Source organism: Schistocerca piceifrons, chromosome 6 (assembly GCF_021461385.2).
Source record: "Schistocerca piceifrons isolate TAMUIC-IGC-003096 chromosome 6, iqSchPice1.1, whole genome shotgun sequence".
NCBI lineage: Eukaryota > Metazoa > Arthropoda > Insecta > Orthoptera > Acrididae > Schistocerca > Schistocerca piceifrons.
The window spans coordinates 146,319,214-146,333,731 of NC_060143.1; positions in this window are offsets into that span (position 1 = coordinate 146,319,214).

Below are 14,518 nucleotides of genomic sequence, written 5' to 3' on the forward strand. Positions count from 1 at the left end.
CCGGCGTATTGTGACGAGCCAGTTGCTCGGTCACCATTGACTAGACGTTTTCAGTTGGTGAGAGATGTGGAGAATGTGCTGGCCAGGGCAGCAGTCGAACATTTTCTGTATCCAGAAGGCCCGACAAGGACCTGCAACATGCGGTCGTGCATTATCCCGCTGAAATGTAGGGTTTCGCAGGGATCGAATTAAGGGTAGAGCCACGGGTCGTACCACATCTGAAATGTAACGTGCACTGTTCAAAGTTCCGTCAGTGCGAACAAGAGGTGACCGAGACGCGTAACCAATGGCACCCCATACCATCACGCCGGGTGATACGCCAGTATGGCGATGACGAATACACGCTTCCAATGTGCGTTCCCCGCGATGTCGCCAAACACGGATGCGATCATCATGATGCTGCAAATAGAACCTGGATTCATCCGAAAAAATGACGTTTTGTCATTCGTGCACACAGGTTCGTCGTTGAGTCTGTGGCGCAGCGTCAAGAGTAACCGCAGTCATGGTCTCCGAGCTGATAGTCCATGCTGCTGCAAACGTCGTAGAACTGTTCGTGCATATGATTGTTGTCTTGCAAACGTCCCCATCTGTTGACTCAGGGATCTAGACGTGGCTGAACGATCCGTTACAGCCATGCGGATAAGATGCCTGTCGTCTCGACTGCTAGTGATACGAGGCCGTTGGGATCCAGCACGGCGTGCCGTATTAACCTCCTGAACCCACCGAATCAATTTTCTGCTAACAGTCATTGGATCTCGACCAAAGCGAGCAGCAATGTCGCAATACAATACACCGCAATCGCGATAGGCTACAATCCGACCTTTATCAAAGTCCTCCTTACACGAGGCATCACAACAACGTATCACCAGGCAACGCCAATCAACTAGTGTTTGTGTATGAGAAATCGGCTGGAAACTTTCCTCATGTTAGCACGTTGTAGGTGTCGCCACCGGCACCAACCTTGTGTGAATGCTCTGAAAAGCTAATCATTTGCATATCACAGAATATCCTTCCTGTCGGTTAAATTTCGCGTCTGTAGCACATCTTCGTGGTGTAGCAATTTTAATGGCCAGTAGTGTATTTCCGCAGCTTTCCTGACCACTGAACCCCAGTAAGATGGTGCTTTGGCCAGTGTCTTAAGTTTCCTGTAATCCATGTAATGGCCAGTGGAAATACAGTGTTCAGCCTCAGCAGATTTATTGGGCTGTAGAGGGCGGGTGTATCTCGTACGCTTGCGCGTGTACTTCCCAGTATTGTCTAAATTGATATAAAATTGTTGCAAGTGACTCACCTCGAGAATTGCCGTAAGGTTTTCAAATGAAATATCGGAACGGTAATTGATAATTATACATATGCTCACCCGAAAGATGGTGGAATATGCGATTCGCCAAGGAAATTTCATGTGATTTGGTTACGTCGGTGCTTAATACATCGTTCGAGAATAAATTCATTCAGATAAATACGAGTGGACTTCAAAACGTAAGTTACACATTTCGCCTCACGCTAAGACCATTGCACAACAATAATGACGCATCGTGAGAAAAGTGTTCGCTGCAGTAACGTAGTTTTCTGACGTATAGTTAATAGTTGCATCATGCTGTCCGAATGAAACGCCGCGGAAGTTACAGTACGCGGGACAGTACGATTCTTGTGGGGAAATTCCAGCTGCATGTGGACAAAACGCAATGTCGCGTCCAGTCGTTGTCAAATGGTGCCAACAATCTGAACGAGACCGCAAAGGCGTGGGTGATTCTAATCGGAAAGGAAGGCCATCGCCATTATCCACAGAGGGCAATGTCAATGCAGTCGAGAAACTGATCCGCATCATTCGAAGATCTTCAATGAGGCTATCCAAACAAAGACTAGTAGTGGATTTCTACGATCGAGGAACTGAACTACAAGTAGAGCGTTCCGACCATTGTTTGCAGAGACTTGGCGACGATGTTGAAAAGTAGTGTCGTGCATATGATTCGCGTCAAATTATAGTGCAGCAGTCAATAAAAGTTATTTGATACGCCGTAAGAATGTGTCAATTACTTTTTGAATTGCTTTTCACGTCATGTGAAAAACACTTGTCTAAAAATTCAAAAATTCAAGAAGTGCGTGTCTCACGCAGATGTTTTAGTAGCTATAATAACAACAAATTTTCACAACTCCTACGACTTCATAATCTGTATGGTATAAAATCAAACACTAGGAATTACCAGTTTTTCTCTATGTCTAAGACTAAGGTCTTCAGACTACAGCTAATGGTGCATATAAACAGGTGCTTACCGATAATCATTCTTCCCACGCACTATTCACGTGTGGAATTGGGTTGGAGGGATCAGACAGTGGTACCGAAAGCACACTCCGCCACACACCATTAGGTGGCTTGCGGAGTATGATGTAGATGTAGATGGAGCGGGGAGATACCCTATCTTTCTGCCGCTTACACGTAGTGTTTGTGATGTTTTTTGTCGGTGGAAGATATTTCCCCTGTTGTTTTCCTTCCCTCAACTTCCGTGGTTTGCCAGTTCACCCGTGGACTCACTAGTCGTGTCATGTTTGTTGCTGACAGCAGTCACGGTCAGCCTGTGACTGGCCACCTTTTCCTGCCTTGAGCGTTTTCCACAGCCAATCAGTCCGCTAACCAATCCACTTGGGCCACCCTCCAGAAACGTAACTGAGAAGTTCTTATGTTGAACTAAGGTTTTAATATTTTAGTTTCAGAGACTCTTAATTCTTGCGTTATTCTATTGTCCGAAAGATAGACGGAAAAACTGGAAATTAATATATAGGGTAACGTAAACGTACTTAGTAAAATATTGTTTGGAAGTGGAGGGGGGCGTTCATGCCCCCATGATGCCCCACCCCCCCCAAACCCTCTTAGATGAGCGCTTGCTTCAGTGTGTGTGTGTGTGTGTGTGTGTGTGTAACCAAGTCGTTGACTTATACTTTCGTGTTCCTCATTGGAAATAAGATATTAAAATATTGTAGGAATATTTCACCAATAAGACATTCATTACTAGCTTAGAATTCAAAATCTTATCGAAAATTCCCTGGACATATTAAATCTACAATTAGATAAACAAAACGGAGAGCATCAAGCTGGATTTAGGAGTAAAAGATGCCATCCAGAACATATTCTAAACCTTAAATACTTACGCTTTTGAAAATATCAAACAAAAAGACAGTGCTAATATTTATGGTTTTAAAAAAGGCTTATGATTCGATAGAGAAAGCGTACCTAATGATAAACTTAAAGTAATTTGCAGCAAATAGGAAAACTCTGAGAATAACTAAATGAACACTTACAAACACAATATCTAAAGTTACATTTCTTGCAGCAATATGTAACCCCTTCCAAATTGTTTCAGGAATCAGACGAGTAGACAGTTTTTCTCGACCATTATTCAGTTTTGTGCTGCATAAAGTTATAATAAAATGGAGAACAGGTAAAGAGAAATAAAAAGTCCGGAACTACGTAAAGCTGAGGTCGATCTAAAGAAGCAATAAATTGTTTTGGCGACGATCTTAAGATGAAAGATGGAACCTTAGAGTAAGCCAAGAAAACACTAGAACTTCTGAAGGAGACATCTAAAACGGCAGGTCTACAAACACCGTTTGAAAAGACAGAATACATCCCCAATGAAAGCAAATCACCAAGAATTTTAGAAACCAAATTTAACAACATCAAGAAAACGTGCAGGTTTAAAAATCTGGAACTAAATATAAACCAAAAAAGTGAAAAAGAAGCAATTAAAATCAGAACTGAAGAAAATTAAAAGAGTATATATAAAAGGAAAGTGAAAACCAGTACAACAAAAATGTGTTTCTAGAAATGTTCAGATTTGGGCATTATTATAGTACAGCTGTAAACCCCGTACTGGTCTATGAATCGGAAACCTACTTTTATCTGGATGTAAAATAGCATTAGCTGGCTTGAAAGGGATAGAAAAATATTAGGTCCAGTCAAGAACAAACACGGAAAACTGAATTTTAGACCAAAGAAGGAAATGAACTTTTTCCATCCTAAAATAAAACATGAGATCAGGAAAAGGCTCTCTTTGGGCATCTAGAGACAACGAAGGAAGGCATTAACAAAGAAGACCCATACATTCCTCAAAAACGGGAAAATAAACAAAGGGCATGGGTGGGAAGGCAAAACAAAAAGGAAACTTCCTAGCAGCGTCAAACTGTGTGTGGCACTTCGACTCTTTCCTGGGATCTTGCCTTTCGCGGGCAACTTCCCTCACAACTTTACTTCCGCGAGCACCTCATCTACATCGGCGCACAGTTTTAATGCACCAGGCATTCTACACTTCGCTGCAGAGTGAAAGAAGCCAAAAAAGGACTTAGAAAAAATGCATACTGAACAGAAAACCTTACTCAACAAATTCAAAGTAGAAGTCAAGAAAAAAACAAACGGAAAAAGAAAATGGAGTCAGATTGTCAAAGGAGGGTAAAAGAGCGCATTCTGAAAAAAATGAGAAAGTCTGGATAAGGATGAAGGAAAAAATAAATAGTTACCTTGACGTATTCCTTAGTTTTTCTGAAACGAAATAAAAGTAAATAAATAAGACATTTCTGACCTATAAAAAGTTTAGTAGAAAACACTGAAACTAGTCTTTGACTTAATAATTAATTGCCTTGAAATACGAACAAGCCCTGTGTTGACTGCATAGCCTTCAAATTACCTGCGATAACTGTGGGGGGCGTCTGAGGTCAATACATGATACAACACATGAGTGACACACCCATTCGTTGGATTCTTGCGACTACATGCCTGAGACGCACAATGGTCTCTGCCCATCTCCCCAGTCTCTCGTGACCATCATCAGGTGGCAGATAAATACTGCTTTCGTCGCTGAAGAAAACCCATTGACATCCAAGTTCAATTCTAGGTGTTCCTTTGGCCATTTTCTTCCCAAACCATGATTCCGGCAGGTTTGTAAAGTAACAGTCGCCTAGAGGTTACATTGTTAGTGAGTAGACGAATTCGTCAACCCAGATCTTTTCCTCTCTAAACGGGACTCATTCAGCCATCATCATACACATAAACCATCTGATCAACAATATCCGGACACCTATTAGTGGATATTACTATGGGTTGTGTTCGCCCTTCGCCTTTATAACGGCTTGAACTCAACCGAAAACACTATAAATGACGTGTCTCAATGTCCGTGGAATACTAGCAACTCATTTTTCCTCAAGAGCAGAAACTAGAAAAGGTACTGATATTGGACGCTGGGGTTTCTAGAGAAGTCGAGGTTCTAATTTAACCCAAAGGCGTTCCAGTGAGTTCAGGTCGGGACTCTGAGCAGCCAGTCCATTTTCGGAACGTTATTACTCACAAATCATTGCCTCACACATTCTGCTTTCTAAAAGGGTGTATATATATTTCATATGCGTACTGCAAACAATTTACAATAAATTCACACATTATAGAATAATTTTCCTCTGTAAAATTTACAATATTAGAAAGCTAATTTATAAAGTAAAATACATGGAACATTATATACAGTATAATAAAATATTGTGCGGTCTTTGCTTCATATCTCATTCTCCCAGAAATCGACATGCCCTCGCTGTTTCGCTGCACACCATCAGGTCTTGGGCCGTGCGGGAGCTTGGATGGTTTACTAGCGGACATTGAAGCAGGTGGTTCATGGTTTGGATGTTCCCACACGGACACAAAGCACTTTCACTAATCCCCCACTTGCGCAAATTTTTGTTACATCTGCCCATTCCTGAACGCAGCCTGTTCAGGGTTTTCCATCTCTCCCACTCAAATTCCGCCCCAGGTGGCAGCACTCCTTCAGAATCGTGAGCAGGTTCTTCTTGTTCCTGGCACAGTCTTTTCCTGTTTTGTTCGTTCAATTCTGCTCTGTATTGAACGTCGGACATTTGGCGGAGCAATTACTGATAAGGAGTATAGGTGTTCTACTCTTGTTGGCTCATAACATCCAGTAATATGTCTACACGTCTGGTGCAGGACAGTGTCCAGTTTGTCTGTGTGGTATGACCGTCCCCAGGCAGAACTTGCAAACTCAGCAGCAGAGTAACAGAGTGCCATTGCGGTGGCGCGTAAAACTTTTGAATTAGCTCCCCATTTTGATGTTGTTAGCTTGCCAAGTATGTTGTTCCGTGATTGGACTTCGGCCTCGCTCTTCTCAATGTGCCGTTTGAATCACACTGTTCTATCAAGAGTAAAATGTGTTCGCATCCTTCTGTGGTTAGTGTTTTCTTAACAGAAATAATGGGAACACATCCTATCGACGAAAAGCACCCCCGTACTGAAAACCGCCTTTTCCGCGCCTCACCCTGTCCACAAAGAATGGTGGCAGATAGTCCTCAGGGTATTCGCCACACAGGATATGGGGTGATTCACTCGTTTCTAGTCATCCACTGTCCAGGGCGCCGTTCATTACGTCACCTGAAGTATCACTTGTCATTGACTACAAAGAAAAAATGGTTCTAAACACTATGGGACTTAACATCGGGGGTCATCAGTCCCCTAGTCTTAGAACTACTTAAACCTAATTAACCTAAGGGCATCACACACATCCATGCCAGAGGCAGAATATGAACCTGCGACCGTAGCAGCAGCACGGTTTCGGACTGAAGCGCCTAGAATCGCTCGGCCACAGCGGCTGGCGACTACGGAGACATGTGTCTTGTGAGGAGCTGCTGAACCACTGTACCCCATTCTTTTTAACCGCCTACACGCAGTCGTGCTAGCTGGGCTGCTGGAAGCCCTTTTAAACGAATGATTCCTTCTGCTGATCATCTGTTATACTCGACGGTTATTATCATTACATGAGGTTTTCCTGGTCTTGGATTATCTGTGGTTGTGCCTTCGCGTTTACCTTCACAATCACAGAAGTCGACTTGGACAACCGTAGGAGGATCGAAATTTCCCTGATGGATGCGTTGCTAAGGTGACATCCAATGAGTAGTCCACGTTACTGAGGTCACCTGCCTACATCTACCTACATCTACCTGATTACTCTGCTATTCACAATAAAGTGCCTGGCAGAGGGTTCAAAGAAATATCTTTAAACTGTCTCTCTACCGTTCCACTCTCGAACGGCGCGCGGGAAAAACGAGCACTTAAATTTCTACGCGTGAGCGCTGATTTCTCTTATTTTATCGTGATGATCATTTCTCCCTATGTAGGTGGGTGCCAATCGGAGGAGAAAACTGGTGATTGAAATTTCATGAGAAGATCCCGTCGCAACGAAAAACGCCTTAGTTTTAATGATTGCCATTCCAATTCACGTATCATGTCTGTGGCACTATCACCCCAACTTCGTGATAATACAAAACGAGCTGCCCTTCTTTGTACTTTTTCGATGTCATCTGTCAGTCCCATCTGATGCGGATCGCACACCTCTCAGCAAAACTCCAGAATGGGGCGGACAAGTGTGATGTAAGCAGCCTCTTTAGTAGACCCTTTGCACCTTTTAAGAGTTCTTCCGATGAATCGGTCTTTGCTTGGCTCTACCCACAACACTATCTATGTGATCGTTCCAGTTAAGGATATTTGTAACTGTAGTCCCCTAAGTATTTAGTTGAGTTTACAGCCTTCAGATTAGTGTGACTTACCGTGTAGTAGAAATTTAGCGGATTTCTTTTAGTACTCATGTGAATAACTTCACACTTTTCTATATTCAGAGTCAATTGCCACTTTTCGCACCACATAGAGAGATTATCTAAATCATTTTGCAACTCGTTTTGGTCATCTGATGATTTTACAAGACGGTAAATGACAGCATCATCTGCGAACAATCAAAGATGGCTACGGAGATTGTGTCCTATGTCCTTAATATAGACCAGGAACAATAGAGGGCCACACTGGACTCGCATTCGGGAGGACGACGGTTCAAGCCCGTCTCCGGCCATCCTGATCTAGGTTTTCCATGATTTCCCTAAATCGTTTCAGGCAAATGCCGGGATGGTTCCTTTGAAAGGGCCGATTTCCTTCCCAATCCTTCCCTACCCCGAGCTTGCGCTCCGTCTCTAATGACCTCGTTGTCAACGGGACGTTAAACACTAACTACCACCACCACCAATAGAGGGCCTACAGCACTTCCTTGGGGAAAGCCGGATATTATTTCTGTTTTACTCGATGGCTTTCCGTCTAGTACTACGAACTGTGACCTTTCTGACAGGAAATCACGAATCCAGTCGCACAACTGAGGCGATATTCCATAGGCACGCAGTTTGGCTAGAAGACGCTTGTGAGGAACGATTTCGAAAGTCTTCTGGAAATCTAAAAATATGGAATCAATTTGACATCCCCTGTCGATATCACTCCCTACTTCATGAGTGTAAAGTGCTAGTTGTGTTTCGCAAGAACGGTATTTTTTGAATCCGTGCAGACTACGTGTGGTGTGCGAACTGCAAGACCTTCGGTACACACACCATCAGATTATTTGACTTGTCGCTCTAAAGAAGTAGGCGAGTGTCAGCAATATGTCTCGTGGTCTTATCGTGGCGTGTTTATCTCCTGCCGTTAGGTCAGACGATAGAAATGCCACTTGCACGCTTAGAGTAGAAGATTGACGGTGACAAACTTTAAACAGAACTTGATTAATTTTCACACACATTTATTAAAATAATAACAAGCGTAAAAATTATTTAACTTGGTTCTGGATGCTATTTACAATTGACAATCTGAAGTTCCTTTGGTATTGGTACGTTAATCTTATTCTCACATATATCTCTGATACTTGACAGAAGTGTCTATACATTTATCTTTATGGCTATGTACAGGAATATGGTAATCTTATTAGGCGCAGACTGAAACTTGACTATAGACTGGTACAGACAAATGTAGGACTCGTACAGACTAATGCAGACTGACTGCTGGGAGGTCTGTACACTCGTTATAATACCTCGCGCGTTCATGTATCACTGCGCGAGTGTGATACGCGACGAGAAAAGGTCCTACGATAGCAGGAATTTTTCTTTATTGATTTTCAATTCCCCATAAAGGGGGCGGGCTGGCAGCAGCTTACTACGCTGCTCTACAGCCTACAGACTTTTTTTAAATAAAGGAAGAAGAAAAAAACAAGGAAAAACAGGCGATAAAATGGTGATTTAAAGTGTAAAATGGCGTAAAGTTAAAACAGAAAGCAAAAGGGGTTGGCAACGTAGATAAAATACACAGGACTCAGACAAGTAACATAGTAGACTCACAATTAAAAAACATGGCGACAGTCCGGTTTCTGTTCGCAAGAGATAAAAGGCACACCCAGCGACAGTATGATGGCCGTTCGCAACAAGTCCCAAAAAACACAACATGGAACACTCACTGTAAAACACGCACTGTAGAACACTCACTGTAGAACACTGCACGAAAGTGGCAGCACAAAGACGACACTCCCGAGCCAAAGGCAGATGGGGGCGGGGGGGAACCTGCAGGAGGGGGAAAAACAAGGAGGGAGGAGAGGAAAAAGCGAAAAGGGGGGGAACCAAGGAGGGAGAGGACTAATAAAGAGGGAGAAGGGCAGACGCGAGAGGGAATGAGAGGAGGCAGAGGAGGGAAATGGAAAACGATGCGGGGGAGAGAAGGGGGCAAAGGTGGGGAAGAAAGAGGATGGAAGGGGGGAGAGGGAGCCCGGGAAAAGGACAGAGGAAAGGAGGGGGAGTGAGGATCAGAGTTGATAGGAGGGGTAAATGGAGGGAGAGAGGGCATCATCCAGGAGGGGGAGTTGATGGAAGCCACCTTGGGAAAGGAGATGTAGGGTGTAGAGATGGAGGGTAGGGGGGACACAACGGTGAAGACGCAGCAGGGGGCGGGGATTGGGAGGATAGGAGCAACCGGGGGGTGAGGGGGTTCAAGACAGCGCGAGGTGTAGAGGATGCGGATATGTTCGAGGAATAGGAGCAGATGGGGGAAACGAATGAGATCATAGAGGATCCGCGTGGGGGACAGGAGGCGTATACGGAAGGCGAGGCGGAGTGCATGACGCTGAAGAATCTGGAGGGACTTATAATTTGGGGGGGGGGGGGGGCAGATATCCAAGATTTGTAGGTGTGGAGGATGGTAGAGGGGTGCAACCCCCATGTCCGGCCGGGGAGGAGTTTGAGGAGTCGGAGGTGGTTGTGGGCTTTGGATTGGATGGAGCGGAGATGAGGGATCCAGGTGAGGTGACGGTCAATGGTGAGGCCAAGATATGTGAGGGTGGGGGTGAGGCGGACAGGACGGGTGCAGACAGTAAGGGAGAAATCCAGGAGCCGGAAGGAGTGAGTGGGTCTTGGAAGGGTTGAGTTTCAGGAGCCACTGGTTACACCATGCAGCAAAAAGGTCAAGGTGATTCTGGAGAAGGTGTTGGGACTGTTGGAGGGTAGGAGCGAGGCCGAGGAATGCGGTATCATCAGCATATTGCAAGAGGTGTACTGGAGGGGGGGGGGCTGGCAGGAATCTCATTGGCTGCGTTACATATTAATACGCAGATCGGCGGATGCAGAATTTGGTCCACCTCTATGGCAGCGCCATCTCGTAGTGTGGAGACGGACGAGCGCTGCGCCTCCTTAGTGGGGCGCGCTCTAGTGGGAATGTTGTGTACGCGCTGACTACGCAGAACTATGTACACAACACTACGTGTCAATGAATCGTTTTCTTCGAGGTACTTCATAACGTTCGAACACAGTATATGTTCCAAAACCCTACTGCAAATCGACATTAGTGATATGGGCCTGTAATTTGCTCCTACTTCCATTTTTGGGTATTGGTGTGACTTAAGCAATTTCCCAGTCTTTAGGTACGGATCTTCCTGTGAGCGAGCGGTTGTATATAACTGCTAAATATGGAGCTATTGTATCTTCATACCCTGAGAGGAACCAGACTGGTATACAATCTGGACCGGAAGCCTTGCTTTTATTAAGTGATTTAAGCTGCTTTGCGACACCGAGGATATCTATTTCTATGTTTCTCTTATTGGCAGTTGTTCTTGATTGGAATTCAGGAATATTTACGTTGTCTTCTTTGGCGAAGGGGTTTCGGAAAATCGTGTTTAATAACTCTGCTTTCGTGGCACTGTCATCAATGATTTCATCTGTACGACCTAGTCTGCTTTTACTGCTTGTCTACTGATGACACAGTGCTCCGCGCCACCTACTATACTAGTAGGTCCGCCTCTCATGACGCCTAGTGGTCGATTCAGTCTTACATAGTGGTGTATGGATATTTTTCAAAAAATAATGTGTCTTAGAATGTAATAATACTACAGATTACATTAAAGCACTGTGAGCATAATATGAGATCTAAAGACTCACTAGAAACAGCTGTAATTCGCGAGAAAAAGGAACGCCAAAGTCATAGAGAAAAATTAAAGATGCCTTGAACACAGGACATCAAAGAAACCACTGGAATGACGCTGGAGGAAATGAGGACCAAATCAACGTTCAGGAGTGCATGGATGGTCATTGTTCATTATATCATCAGGAGTCGAACACGAACTAATGGACAATAATATTTCTGGTGCTCATCTCAAGCAATTTATGAACTCCTCTCGGGTATTAGTCCATCAAGTAATTCATCTTGTATTTTCTGATGTGGTGTGTTTGTTACTGCTTCAAAGGCAGGCGTATCGGAGGTGGCAGGTGTATAGTGTGGACTGGACTGCAAATCGTTCCCGACAGGTGAGGTGCGCAAACGTTTCGCCTTGTTAATGGTGGCCTAAAGCCGGCGGCTGGCCCCGCTCGTTAAGGATTAAACTGCGGAGGCGGCCGCGACCCGCTGACAAAGGCTCTGACGGCGGACGTAATGCCGCGCAAACGACAACACAGCCGCTAACGAACGGGCCGAGCCGCACAGCCTCTCTCGTAACCACACACACACACACACACACACACACACACACACACATGTGCTGTGGCAGCATTTCAGTATCTTGACTGTCTTTTGTAACGACCACTTCACTGAATTTAAAATAATAATAATTATTATTATTATTTTACTGTTACTCCCGGATTTTCAAGTTGCTACAGATGCTATGTATGTGAAAAGTCTATCGAAGTGACACTTCAGCGGTGCTGATGATTAGTCTTAACGAAACTGTTACTGCTTTAAGAATTGCGGATTTTTTCCTTCTCAGAAGACCGGCTAATAACCACGCGCCAGTTTCAATTCGTTATTCGTTGTTGTCCCCTTTTCTTCCAATACTATTTCATCTGTTCATTAAGTTTTCTCTTCCCGTCTTATGACCACTTCACACCAGGTTTTTTTTTTTCGCACTTCTACCTTGGAATCCTTTCATATTAAAAACTTTTCCCCTAAAAACTCCTCTCTGTTTTCTTCCATTTCTGCATTATTTTTTTAAATCCTTTTTTACTCCATGGGTCCAACCTTTGTTAATTTCTTATCCGACATGTATCTGAATATCATTTTGGTTAATCTCCTATGATGCAATCTGTATAAATGTCCAGAAACATACCAGTCTTCTTTTTCTCAATATTTCTGATGTTTTCCACATTTTGAGAAATGTCATCTTTACTACGTAACTCCCAACTTTCTATAATTTTTCGTGGGACTAAATTTCTCCGAATGACTTGCCTTTCTGTTATTTCTAATTAACCAAAATTATAGTTTAATGATAGACATCAATTGTATATGGACATTCTGGCTTCACTGTTGAAATGCATTATTTTTTCGCTTTTAGAAAGTCATTTTTTGTTGTAAATGACCTTTGTTTTATACATCTTTTAATCAATAACAGCTTTTCCCAAACCTTTTTTCTTGGATTATCGCCCCAGGTTAACGTTTTCAATTTCGCCAACGTCTGTTTCCAAAAATTTCGTCACGTTTTTAATGTTTGTAGTAAATTAGGTTTCCTCTGCAGAAGTTCTTAAGCCATTCTCACTGGCGATTTCTTTTAAAAGATCAGTTTGTGTTACAACGAATGTCGCGTTTTCAGAAGCTATAGCAAAGTCATCTGCATCTGCGAGACAATTTATTCCAATACCTTTGTTTCCTCCTCTCAACCTTGTTGGTGAAATCTTATTCATTTTTTCATTGAAAGTTTCACTATTTTTCTAGAAAACAGTTAAAAAAAACTGGTGGTAAGCTATCATCTAGCTGTACATCTGTGTCGCTTTAGAACGGCTGAAGGATTTCTCCCATTAACTTCACTAGTTTAACTTCACAAGTTAGATTTGGTAATTTATACTTTGTATCGAATTATTGGATTACTCTATCTATAGCTTGTCTGTCAACGGAACGAAAGGCTTTTTTGAAATCAACAAACTTCAGTATCTTTTGAAGTCATTTATCCATGGCGAATGACTGACTTCGGATTAAATACTTGTCCAGAGCATGATGTGACCTTTCTAGAAAAATGATATCCACCTATTTATTTAGTGATGCAAGTGAAGCAGCAAGATGATGAAATCAGAAGTGATCAACTGTCATATAAAAGCCTTTCTCACTATTTTCGTAATACATAACTGATGCAAATCTATCTGCATCCTATACAGGCTGTGTTATCGTACATAGTCAACCACAAGGAAGAACACCAGCAGAAGACATCACTGATTTCGATTTCTAGCCATCCACTGCCCCCCTCTTCCCCCACACCTCCCCACCAAATGCCACACCAGCCGCTATAGTAACAAAAAATGGACAAAGATTTCTAGATTAATCTAGTTAAAGAATTTTTAATTTTTAAGTAACATTTCTTTGTGTGTATGTATGTACAAATGCCTGAAGATGAACAGAACATGTTCGAAACGCGTCTTATTAAACATAAAATAAAAAACTGACTGGTAGCAGAAATAGAAATAAATAGTTATCCCACACAGTCACGGTTCACAAACATAGCCATTATGGCCGAGAATAATAGATATCCCCTAAATTACTGTCCAGTTTTGTTTCTACTCTGTTTAGTAAAGTCTTTGAATATACAGGGTGATTCAAAAAGAATACCACAACTTTAAAAATGTGTATTTAATGAAAGAAACATAATATAACCTTCTGTTATACATCATTACAAAGAGTATTTAAAAAGGTTTTTTTTCACTCAAAAACAAGTTCAGAGATGTTCAATATGGCCCCCTCCAGACACACGAGCAATATCAACCCGATACTCCAACTCGTTCCACACTCTCTGTAGCATATCAGGCGTAACAGTTTGGATAGCTGCTGTTATTTCTCGTTTCAAATCATCAGTGGTGGCTGGGAGAGGTGGCCGAAACACCATATCCTTAACATACCCCCATAAGAAAAAATCGCAGGTGGTAAGATCAGGGCTTCTTGGAGGCCAGTGATGAAGTGCCCTGTCACGGGCTGCCTGGCGGCCGATCCATCGCCTCGGGTAGTTGACGTTCAGGTAGTTACGGACAGATAAGTGCCAATGTGGTGGCGCTCCATCCTGCTGAAATATGAATTGTTGTGCTTCTTGTTCGAGCTGAGGGAACAGCCAATTCTCTAACATCTCCAGATACTGTAGTCCAGTTACAATAGCACCTTCGAAGAAAAAGGGACCAAAAACTTTATTGGCTGAAATGGCGAACAAATGTACAACTAAAT